General features: G+C 36.8%; 1 protein-coding gene across 1 annotated transcript in view; it reads right to left on the bottom strand.

Annotated features, from left to right (window-relative positions):
• dop (microtubule-associated serine/threonine (MAST) protein kinase dop) overlaps positions 1-18130 on the bottom strand; it is a 321749-nt gene extending 303619 nt beyond the window's left edge. The window contains 1 exon segment of the mRNA XM_067113018.1: positions 18007-18130. The gene's annotated coding sequence lies outside the window, so the exon portion shown is untranslated.
• Between the last annotated feature and the right edge of the window lie 4370 nt (positions 18131-22500).

Below are 22500 nucleotides of genomic sequence, written 5' to 3'. Positions count from 1 at the left end.
ATGATTTCATGGCAAATATTCTATCGAATCACGAGGTATCAACCAGTGCGTCAGGAGAGTGAGGTCGTATGAAAGTGAGAGTACTACATTATGATTGGAAATGTTTGTTGCCATAAAATCAATAAGACTTATACATACATACATATACACACAATATATATATACAAATACACACATATATATACTATATATATATATATATATATATATATATATAAATATATATATATATATATATATATATATATATATATATACTATTAAAGGACTATTCAAACTGGATGGTATCTAATGGAAAAAATTCAAAAAGTTACAAGTTGGACAAACAGTTCATTATTATCAAGCATCCGCACAATGATTGTACGGATACTTGATAATGTGGACTGTTTGTCCAAGAAAGCTTGTAACTTTTTGAATAAAAACTCCATTAGATACCATCCAGTTTGAATGAGGTCCTTTAGTAATTCTACTAATGCACAGAACAATTGTGTATGTGATAAAGTTAATATATTAATATATATATATATATATATATATATATATATATATATATATATATATATATATATATATATATATATATATATATATATATATATATATATGAAGTGGGGAGGGATACAGTTGCTAGTCCCACCTCCTTCTCTACCCTAGATGTAATCTACCCTACTAGGTTACATATCAGTTGTCAAATTCACAACTTGGGTCACTAAACACACAATGGGTTTTAACAGAGCTTGCGGGTTTTATTCCGCCCTCCGAACTACGGCTATCTTACTAGTAACGGAACTAGACTATGATATATATAAATTTAACGGCACACACAAAAAAAGAGCGCTTAATTAACAACTCGTAATTCAACTCACGGTTAACAACTTCTACAACAAAAAAAGTCGAGTCAAAATTAGTTCGAAATGCAAAACGTCACATGATTTCTCAACCAATAAGACAGTGAAATCTGAACGTTAAATGCCATCCCACGTCTGACCCAGACTAAGAAAGAAAAGAAGCTTAACGTATATTTCAAAATAACAAAGATGTGTTCTTTTCTTACCAGGGATTTTCTTCAGAATAATAGTAATTAAAATCAGTGTATTTATACAAAAGCCTGGAAGAATTTATACATCATGTGGTATGCCTCCATTTTTACTTGTTTAGAAAATAGTTGCCCTTAATTTCACATACTTTTTTAATTTATTTTTTAAAGAAACGGATTTCTAAAATAGAACGTTTTTGAATGGTACTCAGCTGCAATATAGCCTATTTCCAATCTTAGTTTCACCAGCCAACGTAAAAAAAATGCTACAATATCTTCATTTTTTAAGAACATGTAAATATCTTCATTTTTTAAGAACATGTAAAAATAAGTTGCAAGAGTTTCATAAATGAGAGACAATACAAAATTATTATCCGATTAAAAGAACCAAAGTTTTATTTGACGTCGTAAACGGACTTTAGTATTCCGTATCTAAATCCACTTAAGTACAAACAATAAAGTAATGTAAAATAGGACCTAAATAACATTTAAAAGCTGAGGGTGAGTAGAAGTTTGGCTATTCTGTTCCTTTATCGCTCTGTACCTGAATAGACAGAACATGAACTCACTGGCCCTAAGGACATAAATCGGACAGTGATTATTAACCCTAAATATAAACGAGGAAGCTTGCTCTTCTTTTACTCTACCGTACTAAATCTACTTTATTTTTTTCTTACTCTACTTGCTCCCTTACTATACTTGACCTCATGTGCTTACCATGTTACCGTAAGTCTCCATTTATCTTCCACTTTACTCTACTAGTCTATCTTTTCCCTTACTCTACTGGACTCAATTTACTCTTTTCTAAGAATATTTTCCTCTCCATACTTAGTGACTCACGTACGGCGTTGGCCATAACAGTTTTGACATCAGTTTATAGAATGAAATAAAAAAAAATGAGTATATTATCTAAGAGTCATAATATTATTAGATTATTACTCACGTACACCATGTTAACATAGCAAGGAACTGATGATAAATTAGTGCAGAAACGAACAACTCTCTGCAGACGAAAACAATTCAAATGAAGCATAAACTACAATGGAAAATTTTTTAATTAATGATATCAGTTACGTTCAGAATCTCCGTGGAGACAGATGAACAGATCGATAGAGGAATTTGGAAGTACTCTGTTTCATGAGCATTTTCAAATAACAAGTATCGTTTTCGTAAGTGACTTACGAAAAATGACGAAGCTTCGGTATTCACATCGATCTGTAATGGAGCTCACTACAAAAAATGCTGTAGAAATCCATGTTAGAGCAATAAATTACTGCTTAGACTCTCCTCAATACAAAGTCTTTATATTCTGTGCCATTTTACTACGAAAAACGGAACTTTGTGAAATCTCTTGTACACTTACGATCTAATTATTAAGCGTGGATGAGAAGAAACTTTATGAAGCCTAATTTTACATTGAATGAATACTACATTATGAATATACGGTAAAATCTCCAAGACTGGTTTTTTCGCTGATAAATCCCATCCATCTGTAATCTTTGTGTACAAGGCGGATTTGTTTTCTGTGTGTGTGTGTGTGTGTGTGTGTGTGTGTGTGTGTGTGTGTGTGTGTGTGTGTGTGTGCGCGCGCGCGCGCGTGTGTGCGTGCGTGCGTGTGTGTCTGATGACCTTCAATCACAGTGGGTCAGCCTACGTGAAGTTTCGTGAGTCAGAGCTTCCGCTCCGAATATCCTGTTCACTAACCGTAGACCTTTTTAGCTCACTTTTTTACACTTACATGACTGACGCTCAGCAAAAAATAATGGACCATGAACATATGTGGATAAAATACACGACGCATTATGCGTCCACAAATACAGACTTTAAGTATGTATATACTTGTATATATTTTATATATACATATACACACACACACACACACACACACATATATATATATATATATATATATATATATATATATATATATATGTCACACATACACACATATGCACACACTTATACAAAAAGGCAACGCTATGCATCACTAACATAAACAGCTAAATTACGTGCTGAAGGTAATGTCCTATATACTTAGTTTCGATATATCATATACAGCATAAGAAATAAACCATATATATATATATATATATATATATATATATATATATATATATATATATATATATATATATATATATATATAGACACAAACACACACATTAGTATGGACGTTTATAATATCGCACATCAATATCAAAGAGATGTATATATTTTCCTCACTGGATTCTCTCCAAGCCAAGTAAATAATGCACCTATAAATAAATCTTCTAATTATAAACCATTAGGAGCAACATAAATATTACCATGATGAAATGATTTCTCAGTATTTACCCAACCACAAAGCAATACCGGAGCGGCATTGAGAGAGAGAGAGAGAGAGAGAGAATCTTCTGATATACGATTCATTACTATAAAATCTACGATACGATAATATTCATTTTCACTGAATACTGACCACTCACGTTGTTTTTACCGTTCTTACACTCAAATGCAACCCACAACATTCGATCAACAACCCAACTCTTCATCTAATCTGTAAGTGAAGAGACATGGTCGATTTTTCAGGAAATGAGGATATACCCTTCCTTTCACGTCCCGGAAGGGAACAACGGTCTAGTCGGTTCAGAGAGAGAGAGAGAGAGAGAGAGTGAGAGAGAGGTATTATGTCGGAAGCAAATACTGGTATACTTGATTGAGAGAGAGAGAGAGAGAGAGAGAGAGAGAGAGAGAGAGAGAGAGAGAGAGAGAGAGAGAAATTATGTCGTCCGGGGAGGGAATGTGGTTCTCTGCATGCCGAATTCAGGATCTCTCAATGCTAACTCTTTTTTTCTCCTTACGTTTTTCCTTCGAAAAGAGAAGTTGGGGGACAAACTTCACCTTGCTCTTGACTGGAGGGCATACGTTCTGTTCGCCTGCTTGCTGAAGTTTCTTGAATTTCCTTATTTCCTTTTCACACGACACTGAATGAACTTGAACGACCGCAGTACGAAAAGAGAATAATTTTTCAAGTTTATTCCTCTTCCTGCAAGGCAGGGTCGCAAGGGGTATTTATCGACGAATTAAAACTATTACAAATCATAAACAATACACATGAAGGTTTGAGAAGACACAGTCACAACTTCATTTATATACGTATATATCATAACATCCATTTAACTATTGTCTGAAAATTCTGTAAACATTGCAAACTTCACAAGAGAATGAAAAAAACGACTCCATATGTGAGATCAATGTTTACCATTTAATAAAATATTGATATGGAAAGGAAATGGTAAGAAAAATTTCACCCTAAATGGGAGAAGAGAAATATACTGTCCGATTCAACAATGATAAGCTTCTTACTCCTTTCTATACGAGGACCAAAAATCAATGAGGAAAAATTATCGGGTATATCTAGTCTCTCTCTCTCTCTTCTCTCTCTCTCTCTCTTACCTCAAGGCCGGCGCTTTCCATTTCAGTGGCAAGAAGACAAAGCGAAGCTCAAAACCACTTCCTTCAGACAAAAGAATCAGAACTAAATAATTAAAGTGGAAGAAGTTTAATGAGTGCAACGTGTGTGTGTGTGTGTGTGAGAGAGAGAGAGAGAGAGAGAGAGAGAGAGAGAGAGAGAGAGAGAGAGAGAGAGAGAGAGAGAAACACGCTAGATATACCCGATAATACCATGGCTTAACCTTAAAAGGCGAGCCATTATCGTATCCTCATTCAGCCTCTACGTTATAAGCCTCCCGAAAGAAATAAAGACAAAGTAACTGCCTGTACCAGAAGACTGCAATTAAATGACATTACCACGAGTATCGAAAGCAGAACTACCCATTCGACGCGAGACGAGGTCATGGCAACGATGACTCATGCGCGAACAAGTGACAAGGAACTTCGCGTTGCGCAAATGACTGAGGAACATACGCTGACAAAAACACTAATACGCATAATACGGGTACTTAGCATCTCCACTTTACCGCTATCAGCCTCAGGCGAACCTTCGACTAAAGAACTTACAGTAATTAAATATTTTTCTGTCTATATAATTAAAAACCCACATACAGTGTTCGAAAATATCCTTATACGTTATACCTGTCTGCATATATCTCATTTTTTTAATTCCTAAAACACATGAATACTAAAGCACTGACATTTTCATTCATTTGTACAAAAAAAAAAAATCATCGTCAAATCACAAAATCATTAAGAAGTATATTTGCTTCATTTAAAGGAAATCATTATAACGTTTCAATTTTTTCCCCAATTTCATCTGCCTCGCTGAACATTTCAAAGGTAAACTCCACCTACAAAAATGAATATTTGAACACTGGCAGAATTTTCGGACCGAAACGCTGGCTAAATGAATCGCGGAATATGAGCAGCCATGGCAGAGGTATTCCTAAAATGCAAATCCGATGCATTAGTGCTCCAGTCCGATGCGATAAAGCGTTCGACCGAATTCAATAGATTGATGTAGTTCCGCCGGCCGGAAGCGAATATGTGTATATATGAAGTGTACACGGATGTACGACATGAACGCAAGCTCGTCGAGTATCGTTAGCAGAATAAAGTATACAGAAAGTACACGAAAACAGTTGTACATTTGCGCATAGTTACTAACAAGCGTATACACCTGTATGTACGCGTCAGTGAGTTTATGTACACGAGATTTCATCCTCTTGGAAAGAATGTTACAAGGTGTGCGTGGAGGAGAGAGAGAGAGAGAGAGATTTTGCTCTACTCAAGATCCTCAACTAACGACAAAGAACTCTACAATACCACATTAATTAACACGTGAAGAAGAAGAATAAGACGAATAACAATAAGGCACCCCGTTCTGCCCACATCAACCCCCTCCTCTTTCCCCGTTCTTTGTGCCGGCAATAAAGGCGAGCCAAAGGAAGGCTTGCGCCGATGTAAACGATGACCCAATTCTTTCATTATTTATGGAAAAGTAGGACCTGAAACATGTTGTCCGGGCGACTCTCGGACGGCAATCAAACGAGCCATCGCACTTCAGGGGGAGAGCAATCAAAATGTCGTTTATTTTCCTTTTGCCGATCGCCAAACGATGACGCCCGATTTTCCCAACGTCACGCACTCGAGCAATCCTCGAAGCTGCCCTCAACTCACGACAATTCTCGAGCCATCCCATCCCCCCTCAGCTAAATCCACTGTGCGGCGATAATGACCACAGTCGTTGCGAGGGCAGATTACATAAACCGATCTATCCAATAAATCCATTACGATCTACCCTCGTTAATAACTCTCTGCCTCGAAAGAGAAATTGCTTGACTCTCCTTCTCTCTCTCTCTCTCTCTCTCTCTCTCTCTTCCCTTGGAATAGAAAGAAAGAAGGAAAAAAGAAAAAAGAAAGGGGAAGAAAAAGGCTCCACAGATCCAATTCCGAAAACAATAACACAGGTGTGAAAGAAAAAGCCTTCTGAGGATTAGTTTTTTTGAGGGCGTTTCCTTTATTGTGTTGACAATAACACGTGCTAGGAAAGGGGAAAGGAACTCACAGAGAGAGAGAGAGAGAGAGAGAGAGAGAGAGAGAGAGGGGGGTGGCTTGTAAATGCCATAATCTCGTTCTTTCTATTGTAAAAGATATTTAAGCTGTTCTCATTTTGAAAGCCAAATACTTTTCTTATTAAAAAAGAATATATAGTGAGATTTCAAACTAAAGACAAAACAACACCACAAAGGCTACAGACATACACGATTATGGGTTGCCCCAAGAGCAAAAGCCCGTGCTAGCACATGGCTTAACCTAAACAAACAAACAAACAAAGACGAAAACCAAACGCGGGTAATTTCTTCTCTAACTATTTTCGATATACCAAACTACATATAAAAATGTGTTCCAGAAACACATACATTATGTTTACTTTTAATCATTAAAAGTCTGATCCCCAGTCATTTCTCCCAGACTGGCCAGCTATTAACTAGTATAATGACTCAGTTTCTCTGGAAAATTCAGCGAAATCAGATGAAGAAATGAAACCTTCGACACAACAGAGAAGTTGGGTCAATTTTCAGCATATTACTGATAATTTGCGCCTTTCGCAATGACGAAGGGAAAACGAAACCCTAAAGGCTTTAGTAACGTAAAATGTAATTTACAACACTAATCAGAAACATCAGTTAGCATCAAAGCAAATGAACGCGTCCAATAACCCAAATGATGAACAGATGAGAGGCAGGGCATCAACACGACAATTATGAGACCACATTCAGCGGCACAATAACAATTACACAACCGCGTTCGACTTCATAACAGAACTTCGGTCATTTCGAACGTTATCTTCCAATGCAATAACCGCTCTCTCGCTGCCATGTTATAACTTCTCGATGACTGATTTAAAAAATGAGACAGAGAAAATTTACGAGAAGTAAATTGATCTTTACTGTAACAGTTCTGCACAGGGAGTTACTCTTCAGTCAGCACTTGATGCAGAACGTGGAAATGACAATTTTATTTGTCTTTTCTCTTAGCCTGGAGCCGCCTTATTACGGTGAAATGTTTATTGCAGAATGAAAAATAAATATCTAGACTCGTCAACTAACTGGATATAGCTACATCCAATTAATCCTCTATGTGACACTACAGATACAAGATTACCTTGAACAAGTGCTTTTAATCTTTCATAAAACATCGCCAACATGACGCGTAAATCACTTTTCACGACGAATAAATAATAAATAACGGAAATCTTGCAATCACGGCGAACCCTGACATTTGGACGCAACATCAATTACTCCAATTTTAACCCTGGCACTGCTTTCTACCCAAACCGCTACTACTACTACCACTACTACTACTACTACTACTACTACTACTACTTCTACTACGAGAGAGAGAGAGAGAGAGAGAGAGAGAGAGAGAGAGAGAGAGAGAGAGAGAGAGAGAGAGAGAGAGGAGAGACTAAATGATTCCCTTTACACTGTATTTACCAGACATTCTCACCTAAAGCACCCTGCGTGCAATCTTCCTACCGCCTATAATTTTCCCAGCGGCCGTGTTCCGGGTTTCATCAAGACTATAAACAACGGGAAACAATCCTCCAAGGGACCTCATCTAGGGAGAAGGGGGACGAAGGGCCTGCCATCCACTCCTCCTCCAGGCAAAGGCCCAACGGAACTCTGAAGTCCGAAATGATTCTCTCTCTACCTCCAGTGTTACTTTCAAGGAAGGTATAGCCTATGCGTTGTGATTAAGACTAACCAAACTCTTTTCATAAAACTGAGGAAAACTTCTCATGAATATGACTGGGCCCAAAATTTGTTTTATCTCTTTGCATCAAAAATTTACAGCACCCGAAAGTGTTTCAGAAGCCACTGCGTCTAATTCCCCAATTGACAGTCTTCTCCGGGAATGGGTGTTCAATTCTCTCTCTCTCTCTCTCTCCAGAGTTACTTTCCACGAAAAAAAATATGATTATTACCAACCAACTCTTTTCAAGAGGTGAAATCACTTCATGAATGTGCACTGACCCATATGATGCTTGCCCCTGATATACTCCATATCACTCACCCATAAACAAAAAGAGATATCTTGCCCCCACTTTTTTTTTGTACGTCACAGCATCCCAAAGTGGTCTGGAAGGTTCCAGGTCAATCTGATAAAAACCTCCCCATTTCTCTCCCTGGAAGGTTGGATGGTATAAACCTCACCCCCAGCTCTCCCACACCCCCAACCCACCATCCCCCCACAACCACTACCACATATCCATCCAGATCATATCAATCATTCCATAAATTCTTCCGCCAGAGTGGTTTCCAAAATTTAATGTCCATCACGCTATAAGAGAGGTCGAGGATAAAGTTGTCCCCAAGGATTTCCAGTTCTGTTACCGACTATAATGTTCTATTTGTACTCTGTAAAATTATCAGTGAAATATTCGTATTTTTTTTAGAGATGCTTTTGATTTGAAATTATAAACATACATACGTACATACATACATACATACACGCATACACACACAAACACACACACATACGAGTATATATAGGCCTATAAATATATATATATATATATATATATATATATATAGTATATAATATATAAATTTTATTAAATTTTTTATTCATCCCTTTGCCTTAACTGTTACTTTTCAGTTCATTATTTCATCGACAACGCATTTATAAGATATGTATAATATTTAATAAAAAAGAAAGGCAAACAAATAAAACCAGTTTATTAACTTGATTTAAGCCTTTCAAATTTACACTAATTAAAGTAGCGACTAAGAATTGAGGAAATATAGGAAAATCTTCCACCATGCAAGTTATAACATACTTCTATTCTTTAATTACTTTCATATGTTTTCTAGTCATATATATTCCCGAATTTTTTTACCCTTCTGAATTTCTTCCCAAGTAAAATAAAAAGAATAGCAATTCCATGAATCTTTGTGATTCTTTGCCAGAAGTTTTTTTTTACAGTTCCCCCCAAAACCCAGAAAATCTCTTTCATGTTTGGCCGACTTATTTCTCCATTCACACACTAACAAATAAAAAGAAGGTAAAACAAAACGTTCAAGCCATAAAAGCTGTCTTGAAATAAAAAGAAAAAATAAAAGAATAGTTCAGAGAGAGAGAGAGAGAGAGAGAGAGAGAGAGAGAGAGAGAGAGAGAGAGAAAGGGGAAAAGCTGTGCATTATCTCAAAATTACATTGCCCTTGGAATAATCACTTCCGTTCCAAACCACATTTTAGTGAATAGCATCAGGAATAAGATAAAACTACAAAACTTTTCTTCAATTCATAATAATCCATGTCATCGTAATTGCAAAAATCCTGTAAAAATATTTTACACAATAATTGCACAATTTCTTGCATTAAGTTCTTCCATAAATTATCATAACTATAGAAATCCAGTAAAAATATTTTACACAATATTTGCACCATATCTTGCATTAAGTTTTTCCACAAAGGTATTAAACTCCCTCTTTCTTCAGAGTAATCTTATTATTAAGACTGAATACCCATAGGTTCCTAATATTTTTTTTACAGACCTTGACGTCATTATAAACAAATATAATGATCGGCTAGAGAGAGAGAGAGAGAATGTTTGTCACTATTCCTGTTAAAATCATTAACTTAATTAGGGAGCTCACGCCAAGTACATATGCTCAGGTTACAAAAACAGGATAATTTGTCACAGGAACAAATTGACACAAATTAGATGTTTCATGCAGTTCTGACATAAAGTACAAGTTTTGATAAATTTTCTGAAAACTGTTTATCAAAACATCAGGTTTTAAACTACAAGTTACTGCATGACAAATTTTCGAAAAGTGCTTTATACGAAATATTCGTTAAAACTAACGACAAATTACTAGTCAAGTACCAAGTACAAATATACAAATACGTGACAAAAAAAAAATCAATTCATCTCAGCTGAAAAATCCACAGAACTGATTAAGCCACACAACAGATCGAAATTCTCCAAATTAAAAAAAAATAACCTTCACACGCAGAGATGAACTCTATACCCTCTACGCCCTGCATATACCCTTGAGGGGTATATGCAGGAATGGGGTTAAAGCAAGTCTCATGGTGATGATTGCCATGAGGTGCAACACACCCAAGAAGGAGTGGAGCATGTGAGGTAGGGAAAAGGGAGGAGGAGGAGGAGGAGGAGGAGGAGGAGGAGGAGGAGGAGGAGGAGGAGGAGGAGGAGGAGGAGGAGGAGGAGGAGGAGGAGGAGGAGGAGTTGATATGATTTGGTCCCGGAGAGCAATTTCGGGGATGCATTCTATCACTTGCATATACAGATGCGCATGCTTGTATTTGGATTTGGGGCGCACATGCACTCTACACTCACTCTGTGGAAGAGAGAGAGAGAGAGAGAGAGAGAGAGAGAGAGAGAGAGAGAGAGAGAGAGAGAGAGAGAGAGAGAGAGAGGATGAATCTATACAATCAATACCAAGAGCAATAGACAAAATGTAAGAGAAACCCAGGATAAGATATATATATTGGGTATATATATATATATATATATATATATATATATATATATATATATATGTATATATTACACACACATATATATATATGTGTGTGTGTGTGTGTGTGTGTGTATTGGGAATATGATAGATCAAGATCCTACACAACCGTCAATCGTTCATTACGTGCTAATGACGTTGTACCCGTAGAATAGGTCTGAAAAATAAATGATAGAGATACGACGCAAAGCATGACAATAATAATAACGATAATCATATCACTGATCACAACATACTTCCGACGAAGTTTCTAGCGAGAATAACCACCTCCAAACCAATTACAAGTTCTGACGGGTCGTATTCAGATTCCAGATGGGCGCTAGAACTCTTGATCAAATTAATCTTGGAGGCTCTTCCTGCCAAAAATGTAAATAATAAGGACCTTTTTAACATGCTGACGGTGTACAGAATATTTGAATGCTCATGGTTAGCGATTAATAGACTAAATTTCACTTCAACAGGTACGGAAAAGGATGAAAAATACAAATTAGTATGAAAGACATTGTTCGAGTTATGTATCACATGTTATACTAAAGGACTTAAGAATAAAAAAAGATGTGTTATTATTATTATTATTATTATTATTCAGAAGATAAACTCCTATTTATATGGAACAAGCCCACAGGGGCCACTGACTTGAAATTCCAGCCTGCCAAAAAAATATGGTGTTCATTTGAAAGAAGGAAGAGAAGGTAACAGGAAATAGACTGTATTAGTGAAATTTTGTCCAGTTCATGTATTTCAACATAGGAACCCTTCGACCAGTTTGTAAACCTGTATCATTAATCTTAAATAATCATTTAGTTATGTAGGCTATTCATAGGCTGCTGGCGAGCAGGTAAATAAAAGAATAAGTATCTTAACAAACAAAAAGACAAGGTCCATTACTTTATGCTTTCTTTTCCTAAGGATGAAATCTGAATTGGACAGATATGCTCGAACAATGTCTCCTCGGCCATAATCAATGATTCAATTATTGCATTTGCAAAGAACGATAAATACGAACAAAGAAATATGGGAGAGATCGCAATCACAGAGGAACAATGCTTATCGAAGACCAAAAGAACACGCTTTGTTTCACATGCTTTTCAGCAGAAATCTATTTAATAATCTTTCGATGCTTTGCGAGCGAACGCTGTTTATCGAAGAATATGTTTATTGATGTTTCAAAATGGGACATAAACCTTGCTTTGCGTGTTTGGAATTCTAAGGTAAAGGCGGAGGCGTCGAAGAGAGATAAAAGAATTTGGCGATGGCGCTTGTCCTAATTGTCTGAACGATGCAAAAGAACAAGGTGTTATACTGAGATACGAGACGGCAATACAGAACCACAAATGTAAACAAGATCAAATTAAATATTAATTCTGATACACTGGGTATGTTTAGCGATATGCCCTAACTGCAGACCTTGTCACAAGAGAGAGAGAGAGAGAGAGAGAGAGAGAGAGAGAGAGAGAGAGAGAGAGAATGGTTATGTTCTTATTAACAATATTTACAGAACGGACAGCGAGGGAAGTCTTGCGTCAGCACCTTCACCGGGCCGAGTAAGGGAGGCATCCTGAGAAAGACTGGAAGAAGTAAACATTTAAAACACGAGGGGCCATCTTCACCTACATCCACCCTTTCCAAATTTACTTCTGGCCACTTTCACTACACTGCACAAACATCCACACAGACACAGATTCACTCGTGAGGGGGATATAGGCTATAGGGTAGCGGAGTCATAAACACGTAAAATTATTCTAATTATGTACAGCGGAATATAATTGTTGAAATCATATAATACTTCAAAATAATAATTGATGAACTAGGGTCCAATGCACTAAATGGAATTCGGTGTGAGTTTATATTTTAGAAAACTTTTACATTTCAAGTAAAAAAAACCCCATAAACTTAGGAAAACAATTCTAGTATAGCGGTTATTGTCTTATCGGTTAATGAATAAATACTTAACATTAGAATATTCGACCTGAATTTCATACAAACATATATATATATATATATATATATATATATATATATATATATATATATATATATATATATATATATATATATATATATATATACACACATATATACTATGACAAAATTTTTGTCTTGATACTTCCAATCAGGTGGGCTCATCTTTTAAGAAATTTTGTTATAGAAATTTTAGTTATATATATATATATATATATATAATAATATATATATATATATATATATATATACATATACATACATACATACATACGGAAATATCAAGACAAAATTTTGTTACTCTAAGTAAATTATACCATTTCACGTTCAGAATAAATTCAACCTACATTGCCAAAACAACTGAAGCATTTAATGTATGCAGTGAATAACCGGCATGACAAGCAACAAATTATTTAGATGAAAATCATCACTCAACTAATCTGAATATAATTTAGCTCGTGCATATACATCCCTGCAGCAGCAGCAGCAGCAGCAGCAGCAGCAGCAGCAGCGGCAGCGGCAGCAGCAGCAAGCTCGCGTGGCAAACACAGGAACGAAAGCTACCCAGAGTCACAGACGAAGTCATGACTTGTCGACAGGTAAGAAGGTCAAGCAACTCAGATCGGGAAAGGTAACAAGAGTCTGATTCCTGATTTCTCAAAGCACGTTATACAGGCTTTTACAAAATAGCCTTACAGGGTGTCACACTACATCTTCATATACGGAAAAATGCACAAGTAAGACCTGCCTGAGAAATATGGCATACCAAATGTATGGTTTAATAGTAATATAGAATACAGAAAGTACACACAAACACACACACACAATTATATCAGTGCTTCTAACCCGCAGGCGGGTGCTGTCATCAGTGCACATCAATCGGTGCACTGTTGGAATTAACTGATTCTTTCCAGAGTCTCTTCGGCCCCTAGCTGCAGCCCCTTTCATTTCTTTTTACCGCACTTCCGTTCATACTAGCTTTCTTCCAACTTACTTTCCAACTTCCTTAACAATTGTTTCATAGTGCAACTGCGAGGCTTCCCTCCAGTTACACCTTTAAAACCTTTTTACTCTCAATTTCCCTTTCAACGCTGAATGACGTCATAGCTCCCAGTGCTTGGCCTTTAACCTAAATTTTATATTGAAATTCCAATCAGTACTCCTAATAATTTCACTGGTATCAGTTTCTACACCCAACTGCATTAATCGGCGGAATTTTGGACCCTAGTCGAGAACTCTATTACAGTAACGGCTTTAACCTTACGAAGCTTCACTCTGTACTACACCAAGCCCTTGGGGACATTAATTCTCTCACACGTTTAGGTACCAAACCTCACCACGGAAATTGATTTAATGACTGCAAACTCAATTACGTTTACCTCTGAGTTCATACATTTCATCAGGTTAGTCTCCTTAATTCTGTACATACGGGGTTAAATCAGATTAACCATTTCCTTCGCATTTTTTTCGCATTAACTAGAGATCTCTGTAAGTTTGCAGACTTCATGTTTATGCCTTCGGGTTTAAAAACTTTACCCTACTTATCCCTGAGTTTTCAAACACCGATGTATCTAGTTTTGTTTATATATTAACACAGCGAATTTGCTTCGGCTTAAAACTTCAGTACTTTATACTTTAAGGTTTACGATCTTGAACATCTTAATCTTCTCGAGTTTACAAACTTCGGTATACAGTATTAATCTAAAGATTAGGACGCTGGCGATGACGTCAGCGATTTATATAATCAATCGTTTTGAAGAGACAACGAGTATGTATGTATAGAAGCCGTTTCAACATCTAATTCTTTTTTTTTTTCCTCTTCTGAACTACGATATCCAGACTTATCTATCGAATCCGGGTTCTGTATTTTCTTTCACGTTCGTGGTTACAAGCTTTGAAACTAGATTGTTTTTTTAATGTGTAAAATGCCTGCAGACTTGCCTACAGACGCGTACTGAAATATGCAGATTTGCAAAAGATATAACTAAAAAAATATCAGAATTTAAAAATTCTCAAAGCATGTTAACAAAGAGCACATATAGAGGTGCTTTCTTGCAGCATATCCAAGACATGGAAGTTTGAAAAATGTATCATTGAAAAATGTATAAGCATGAAAGGTAAAAAGAAGAAAAGTTTTCACTACATCTGAAAAAGCACAAATATGAGAATATTATGCGTTTGAATGCAATAATGCTTTTCTGGTTACACATTTTTAGTTTCTTGGCACAAAACATAATTATCTATAGCAGGTTATTGGGAATAGTTCCATTAACTTTCCATAGTGATGTCTTAACACTATGCGGTATTTTTAGGTGTGAAATTGCAATAACCATAATGCCCTCTTAACTTCTCTCGAATTCTTGACACTTTTTGGATACGCTTGACACTACAAAGCCTGAGACCCAAATGCAGGAATAGGAAGAAATTCTGACGTCCGCAGCAGGATTCGAACCCGAATCCGGATAAGCAGAACAAGGTCACGTTACCGTGAAAAAAAATGAAAAGGCAAGAAAAAAGAACGTAAGTGTAACGCTGTCAATGCAAATTAAGTAGAACAAGTATGAAGAGAAATGAGAAAGAGCAAATATAAATTGAATTATCTTATGCATTCACTCAGCACTGTGCTGATACCTAATGAGTAAGTGTAACATTGTCGATGCAAAATTACGCAGAACAGTAAGTATGAAGAAAAATGAAAAGAGCAAAGGCAAATCACTATTGGAATCAAGCGCTCGGCAGTGTGCTGAAACCAACCACCACCATCACCATCATCCCAATACACCGTAAGCATTAACACCAACCCCATTAGTTATTTTTCCCATTTATCAAAACGGCTCTCTTTCCAATACGACGCACCAATAATCGAAATTCCGCCGGGATTTAAAATCGACGGCAATAACTGACACCATCAAGGGCACTGGCGTCGTCTCATTAGCATTCACATGCATAAGCTACGAACGTTTTCCTAAAATAAAAATAAAAAAAATTGAAACCGCGGGCAGAAATAGCAGGGCCTCGGTCCTTTCATCGACCTTGCCAGAGAGGGAGAGAGAGAGAGAGAGAGAGAGAGAGAGAGAGAGAGAGAGAGAGTGAGAGTGTGTGTGTGTGTGTGTGTGTGTGTGTGTGTGTGTCACGACTTTGACACATTTTGAGAAATAATTATTACAGCCCCCTAAAAATAGTACGATATTTCATTATGTATGGCAGGATTTATGCATGAACAATGCTTCTTCACGCACAAAATACAGAGCTTTCCAAGAGTATAATTCATGATCAACAACATACGTACATGAACTGCATAAATATTCATGCGGTCATAGCAAACCTGCTGAAACACACACATACACACACACACACACACACACATATATATATATATATATATATATATATATATATATATATATATATATATATATATATATATATATATATATATATATATAAAGTGCTACACTATATACTTTAGCCTTACAAAAATAAAAAGCTACTGTCACTGACGGCACCAAAATATAGCGGAGTTACTTATCAGATACAAACAAATGAAAAAGCCCATTTCTACAAAAACTTTATGGATTTACGAAGGAGAAAAAGAACAGATTAGAACTCTTGAAGAGGAGAATCGATACAGCAGCAGTTCCAAAAATGTAGAAGCCAATTACGATACTTCTCATTTACACAGATATTTTTCTTTCGTTTTAATTCTCGGTGTAGAGTAGAATTTCAACATCTGAAAAATGCGTGCTATTTTGTATTACATTTAGGAATGTTCCTTTTTTTTATTATTCATCAACAGCAACTCGCTACAGCGTCTGTCTTTGTGCAAAGCAACTGTAGGATCAATAAAGTAAGACACCTTTCTTTGCAGATTTATGCATGCTATACTGTGTACCCTTACACACACATATATACACACTGAATATTTCTGAACTTTCGTTTTGTCTCCCCTCTAAAGAGAAACCCTGGTCTTGCTTCTTTTACATAGGGGTATGAAAGAAACTTTAAAGTATAAAATTAAGGACTCTTAAATAACGAAGCATGCACGTACATAAATTATATATATACATACACATTTATACACACATATATACGTATATATACATATATTATATATAATTACACTATACTATTTGGTGTCCATAAAAAAAAAAAGATAATCTCCCGTTCGAGAAAAATATGGACCGGATACGAGATAGGAGATAGCAGGCCACTCGGGCCTCACATAGTTATACATGACAGGACCAGAGGAACCTCAAATGAGTAGGATGACCCTCTCACAAATAATACTCATGCGACAGCAGAGAGATTCCCAGCTGAAAAGTGGTAACGTTGCTCGCTGAACTGAAGCAGGATGCGTCTTGTAAGCAGGTCTGTGTGTGAATACCTGCTCAACTAGCTTCTTGCTGCACTTTTCACTTCTTTTATTAATTTCTGCGCATTCTATGACCTTTTATTTTCATGAGAATAACAACTGTAATAATAGCTTGTTTTTGAACCAATTAATTTCCCGTATACGACAAACAAGGGTTTAGTTGTGTGCTGCTTCTTTTTGATCTCTAGGGAAGGAGAGAGCATTATTTAGTTGGTCCTTTGGCTTCACAGCAAATTTCCCTTTCCCAATCACTCTCTTCTAAAAAAAAATCACAAATGGCGGAAACGCATTCACCCTTGTTTCCATCACTAGTTCAGTCTCAAGAATCATTATATTTTTCTTTCTCTGAGGCATTCAAATGCGAAAACAGTAAATGGGCACTAATCCAAACACTTAGCAGCAAAAAGCAAATGTATCAGTCGATATACTTCGTCAGGAGGGAAAGGGGGATGTGGGCATCCCCGAACCCACACCTGTTACAGGAACCAGATAGGTAGGTATGGGCTGGGGAGGCCCAAGGTGGTGTTAATAAGGGAATAGGGGGAGGGCAGGTATACGCACACACATCACGTTTCGAAAAGCAAAAATATTAATCCAGGGTGAAACTGGAGCTCTCGCTTGTTTTCTAATCACTTCACGACATACTTTTATTCACTAGGATCACGAGGAGACGGTCAACGAGTCCAAAAACGTACTGGCAATGGCGTTTTGATCTTAAAGTGTGGCTGTCATGCGCTGCGGTAAAGCGTCGCGACCCGACTTCCTCACTCTACCATGGCTGAGGCCCAACTGAATATAGTAGTAAACTAGCAGAGATACCAGGCCAATAGCGCGGACAGCGCACGAACATACACGCACACCTATCCACCTCCAGCAGAAAGTAATCTTATTATTCATATCCCCTCACCAATAACAACGGAATGGCAGCATCTAATGGTACTTCTATAAGCATCAAGACAACAGGTATACCATCGGAACTTCCCTTCGCATCATGATTTGTAATCATCACATGTGTCCCAGGTGTGTGTCATAGCTTTAAGACGTCAAACAAGTGTAAGGAATAAACAAGTAATAACTGGCGAATAAATAAATAAACGCAGTACCTGCGCAAATCCTAAATAATTCAGACAGGTGGAGCATTATTCAATATTTTTCTTCTTTTGACTCGGTGAGTTGACATGTTGGCACAAAGACTTCTGGTTATCAGGCAGGTACGAGACCCAATCAATGGAGTTTTCGTACACTCTCTGCCCCTCTCACTCTATCCCAGAGAAGCCAGGCTATGGTTTCTCTTTTCTTATTGCAGTTGAACGTGTGCCGCTGATATTCGCCCAGGTATCAGCATCATCTCGTTTATTTAGCGCCAGACTAACCTGTTTTTTTCGACGACTATGAGTCCAAGCAAATGAGCAGGAGCATTTAACGGTCTGTACATCACAATGGCAATGAATTAAACGAAGAATGTAGGGGTTTCTCTTCATTCACATTGCGAATAACGTCTTACCCAGAATGAATAACGCATTGTAACTTAACGATTGGCAATACTCAATGCAGTAAGCAAATTATTCATTGTGAAGGAAATGCAAACTCCACCTACAGTTTCGCTTTCAATATTTTCTCATTCATTCTTAATTTTATTCCGGGCTAATGTACCAATCAAGATTTGTTCGTGCTAAGTGCAGAGGAAAGGTCAATCTAATGCCCTAAGACCTTAAAAACAAGGAAAGAAAAGCAATAGTAAAGTTTAACCTATCAACACACTATCGCTTCCATCGCGCAATGATTACATGCACATTCGAGTCATGTGATGCTGACTCACCTCTTGATGAATATTTAAGCGAAACCATAACAGGTGTATAATGGTCCGTGTAATTATACACTTGTTAGTCTTTCTGTCGGCTACACGAAGCTGAATACTCTCGCCTCGATAGCCGGATATACAAATAAATTTCACTCTCATTATCTCGGCACATGGTGAGCTGTTTTCGTGCACCCTCAACATCTGCCTCTCTCTTTCTCTCTGAAATAAAATGTAAGTCTCTCATTATCACAGACTTAGCAATCAACGCCATTCTCTCTCTCACTCACAAAAGCACGAACGAGAACTTCCCATATGACATATGTCTGTGACGACAAAAGTCTACTACACACACACACACACATTATTATATATATATATATATATATATATATATATATATATATATATATATATATATATATATATATATATATATACATACACATCATAAGCCTTTTCCATTCAGAAGAATAGTGTCTAATGGGCATTTCGGGATAATGTCCATACTCCCAATCTCCTCTGTAACCCTTCCAATTAACTGTCCAGGTCAACGCGCTCGTATCCTATGGCAAAAAAAAAAAAAACTTTACCAAGGACACACACCACCCTCACATGACGTTCAGTACCGTAATAAGATTATATGAGATACCTTCGATCCTCTTCCTACAGAGATAAATGAACGAAGGCATATATGTCTCCCCAGATTCATTTGGTGATCCAGAGGCTACTGACCTTTATGAGAGTTTTTCAGTGGGTCAAAAGTCCTATGTAAAGATAGGTCAATCACTTTCCAATAATAATAATAATGAGTATTCTTCTCAACATAGTTTTTCAATTCATAGGTTATATCTTGAAAACTGTTGAAGTTATTTCATATTCAACTCCAGAGCAATATAATAATAATAATAATAATAATAATAATAATAATAATAATAATAATAATAATAATAATAAAATAACATATGCACAGAATGTGAATTTCATAATAATGTTAAGACAAAACACCAAAAATAAAAACACACCTATTTCAACCAAACACCAGCGGCGACTTTTAAAAAACCTTCGCCGGCAAGGGGGTAAAAGGAGACACATGTCTCTTGTCTACAGGGACAAAAATCAGGTCACCAGAAAAAGAAATCCTGTTGGCCAAGGTCAAAATTGGTGCAAGGCTGAGGTGAATAACGGTAAATTTCAAGAAGCAAATGAAGAAAGGTTTGAAAGATCTTGGTAATATGCATTGTTTCTTCACGATTTGTTACGTAAGAATGTTTGCGCATTACGAATAAAAAGAGGGGAATGTGACAGTAACCATTCTTGTTCTTGAAATGTTTAATGTTGAATTCTTAATGGTTCAGAGATGTGTAATCATTCTATACTCCAAAAATGTCGATGAAAACAAACATAAGCATACCAATTATCATCATTCAAGACGAACCCTCGAAAAAAGCTAATCTAATACCTAATGTCAGGTAACATACGGCAGCGACTGAACTTAGTTACCGATATTCAAGGTCAAGAAACGACACGCCATTACCCAATTCACTCTGACACCTGATACAAATGAAGGGTTAACGCGGTGCCCTAAAAATGCAATAATAAGGAAACATAAGCAGAGGAGCCATCCATGCAAACAGGTAAATGTTATTAAACCCACAGAAATACTGAGGCCACACGTTAATGCATTTCCTAAAAACGATGATCGGAATTTTCGTTACCACTTGTAAAGTTCCCTGATAACCAACAAGAACAATTGTGGGCTCTTATTACCGCGATGGGAAAGTTCGGGTTACAGCATCCCGCCCTACCGGACCACAGTCCACGAACTATCAAGTCACATCACGGGATGAACAACACGAAAGGTGAAACCATTTCTGCATGTTCTCCTCTTCCGAAAGAAATTGTTTACGAAAGTAACCGATGGCTAATCAGAAGTGAAAAAATAACTGACGACAAAAAATCTATATAATCAACTTAAGAGTTGAGAAAGATAATCTGTCTGTGGGCTATTGGACAACTGGCTAATTAATGCAAATCGTTTCATTTTACACGCGTATCTATACAGGGGGTTCATCCTTGATACAACTGTTAAAGGATGAGTTGTCAGCGACCTACATTTTGGGTTCTCTTTGAGGAAACGGCTTATTGTTGATATATAATATATAATATATATATGCATATATATATATATATATATATATATATATATATATATATAATGTTACATTACCAACCCTGTACAAATTTGCCCTTTGTCTCTCTTATACTCCCTTCTACAGCATAAGCAAACAGCCGGGACATCCCCCTCTCGATCTCTCTCTTTAAAGTCAGTTAAGTGCATGGTTTGGTGAGCACTCGCTACCCACCAGGTCAAGGGCCCTTAATCCTCCTGCCCCTGCCAACAGCATAGCATGGAGGGAAGCAGAGGACACTTGAGCATCTTGCAAAATTATTTTGTTTCTGATAACGGCCCCGAGTGTCGTTCTGCAATGGGGAAAACAAACAAGCGAGCACGGAAGACGATCGGTGGGTAAATACAGGACACTGTTGTGTGTGTGTTTGCGTACGGTAATATTGATTGTTGCTGTCTCCAACACATGACCCAAGAAAACCCAACTGAATTTATCACAAATATTGCAATACATTATGTCTATATGTAACAATTTCTTCAAATAACTATTAGCATCAAATATGATCATGAATGTTATTATGAATATTTCGACAACTATTGCAAAATTCACAACAAGTAAAAATCAAAGACACGAATGCAACGCCGGATGAACAGCAGAACAAAGAAAACACGGGGACACCCTTGTAACTGGCAAACCTCAATATCATCTGGGGACAAAAAGCGTTTTGTTACAAATCGCAAAAAGGAATGATTGAGACTGTAGTTGCTCAAACATATAGAGCATGCCTGAAAAATGAGAGAGAGAGAGAGAGAGAGAGAGAGAGAGAGAGAGAGAGAGAGAGAGAGAGAGAGAATCAAATGCCCTAACAATTGCCTTGGTACTCAATCGTCGAGTTCCATCTAAAAGGTGTATGGACGTTCAGTAGGAACTCGTCAGCAATGGCGTTAAATACTATATAATATATATAAAAAAAACAATTGATTCTCTAATATGGTACGCTATGGGTCTAATTAATAAAATAAAAATGGCAGGGAGAAAAATAAAACAGATATTAAGTCAACGAAGAATCACCCAGCATAAGACTTGGACTTTTAAAAATCTTCAGAAAAATCTGAAAAGATACAAAATCTACATGTATTGTTCATGTGCATAGTTTGGGTATGCATAAATATATGTTCACGAACCAGTACTAGTCACGCTTCACGAATG

Source organism: Macrobrachium rosenbergii, chromosome 12, assembly GCF_040412425.1.
Source record: "Macrobrachium rosenbergii isolate ZJJX-2024 chromosome 12, ASM4041242v1, whole genome shotgun sequence".
In the NCBI taxonomy this organism is placed as follows: domain Eukaryota; kingdom Metazoa; phylum Arthropoda; class Malacostraca; order Decapoda; family Palaemonidae; genus Macrobrachium; species Macrobrachium rosenbergii.
The sequence above is the reverse complement of the archived record's forward strand: the minus strand, read 5'-3'. Positions and strand labels throughout refer to the sequence as shown.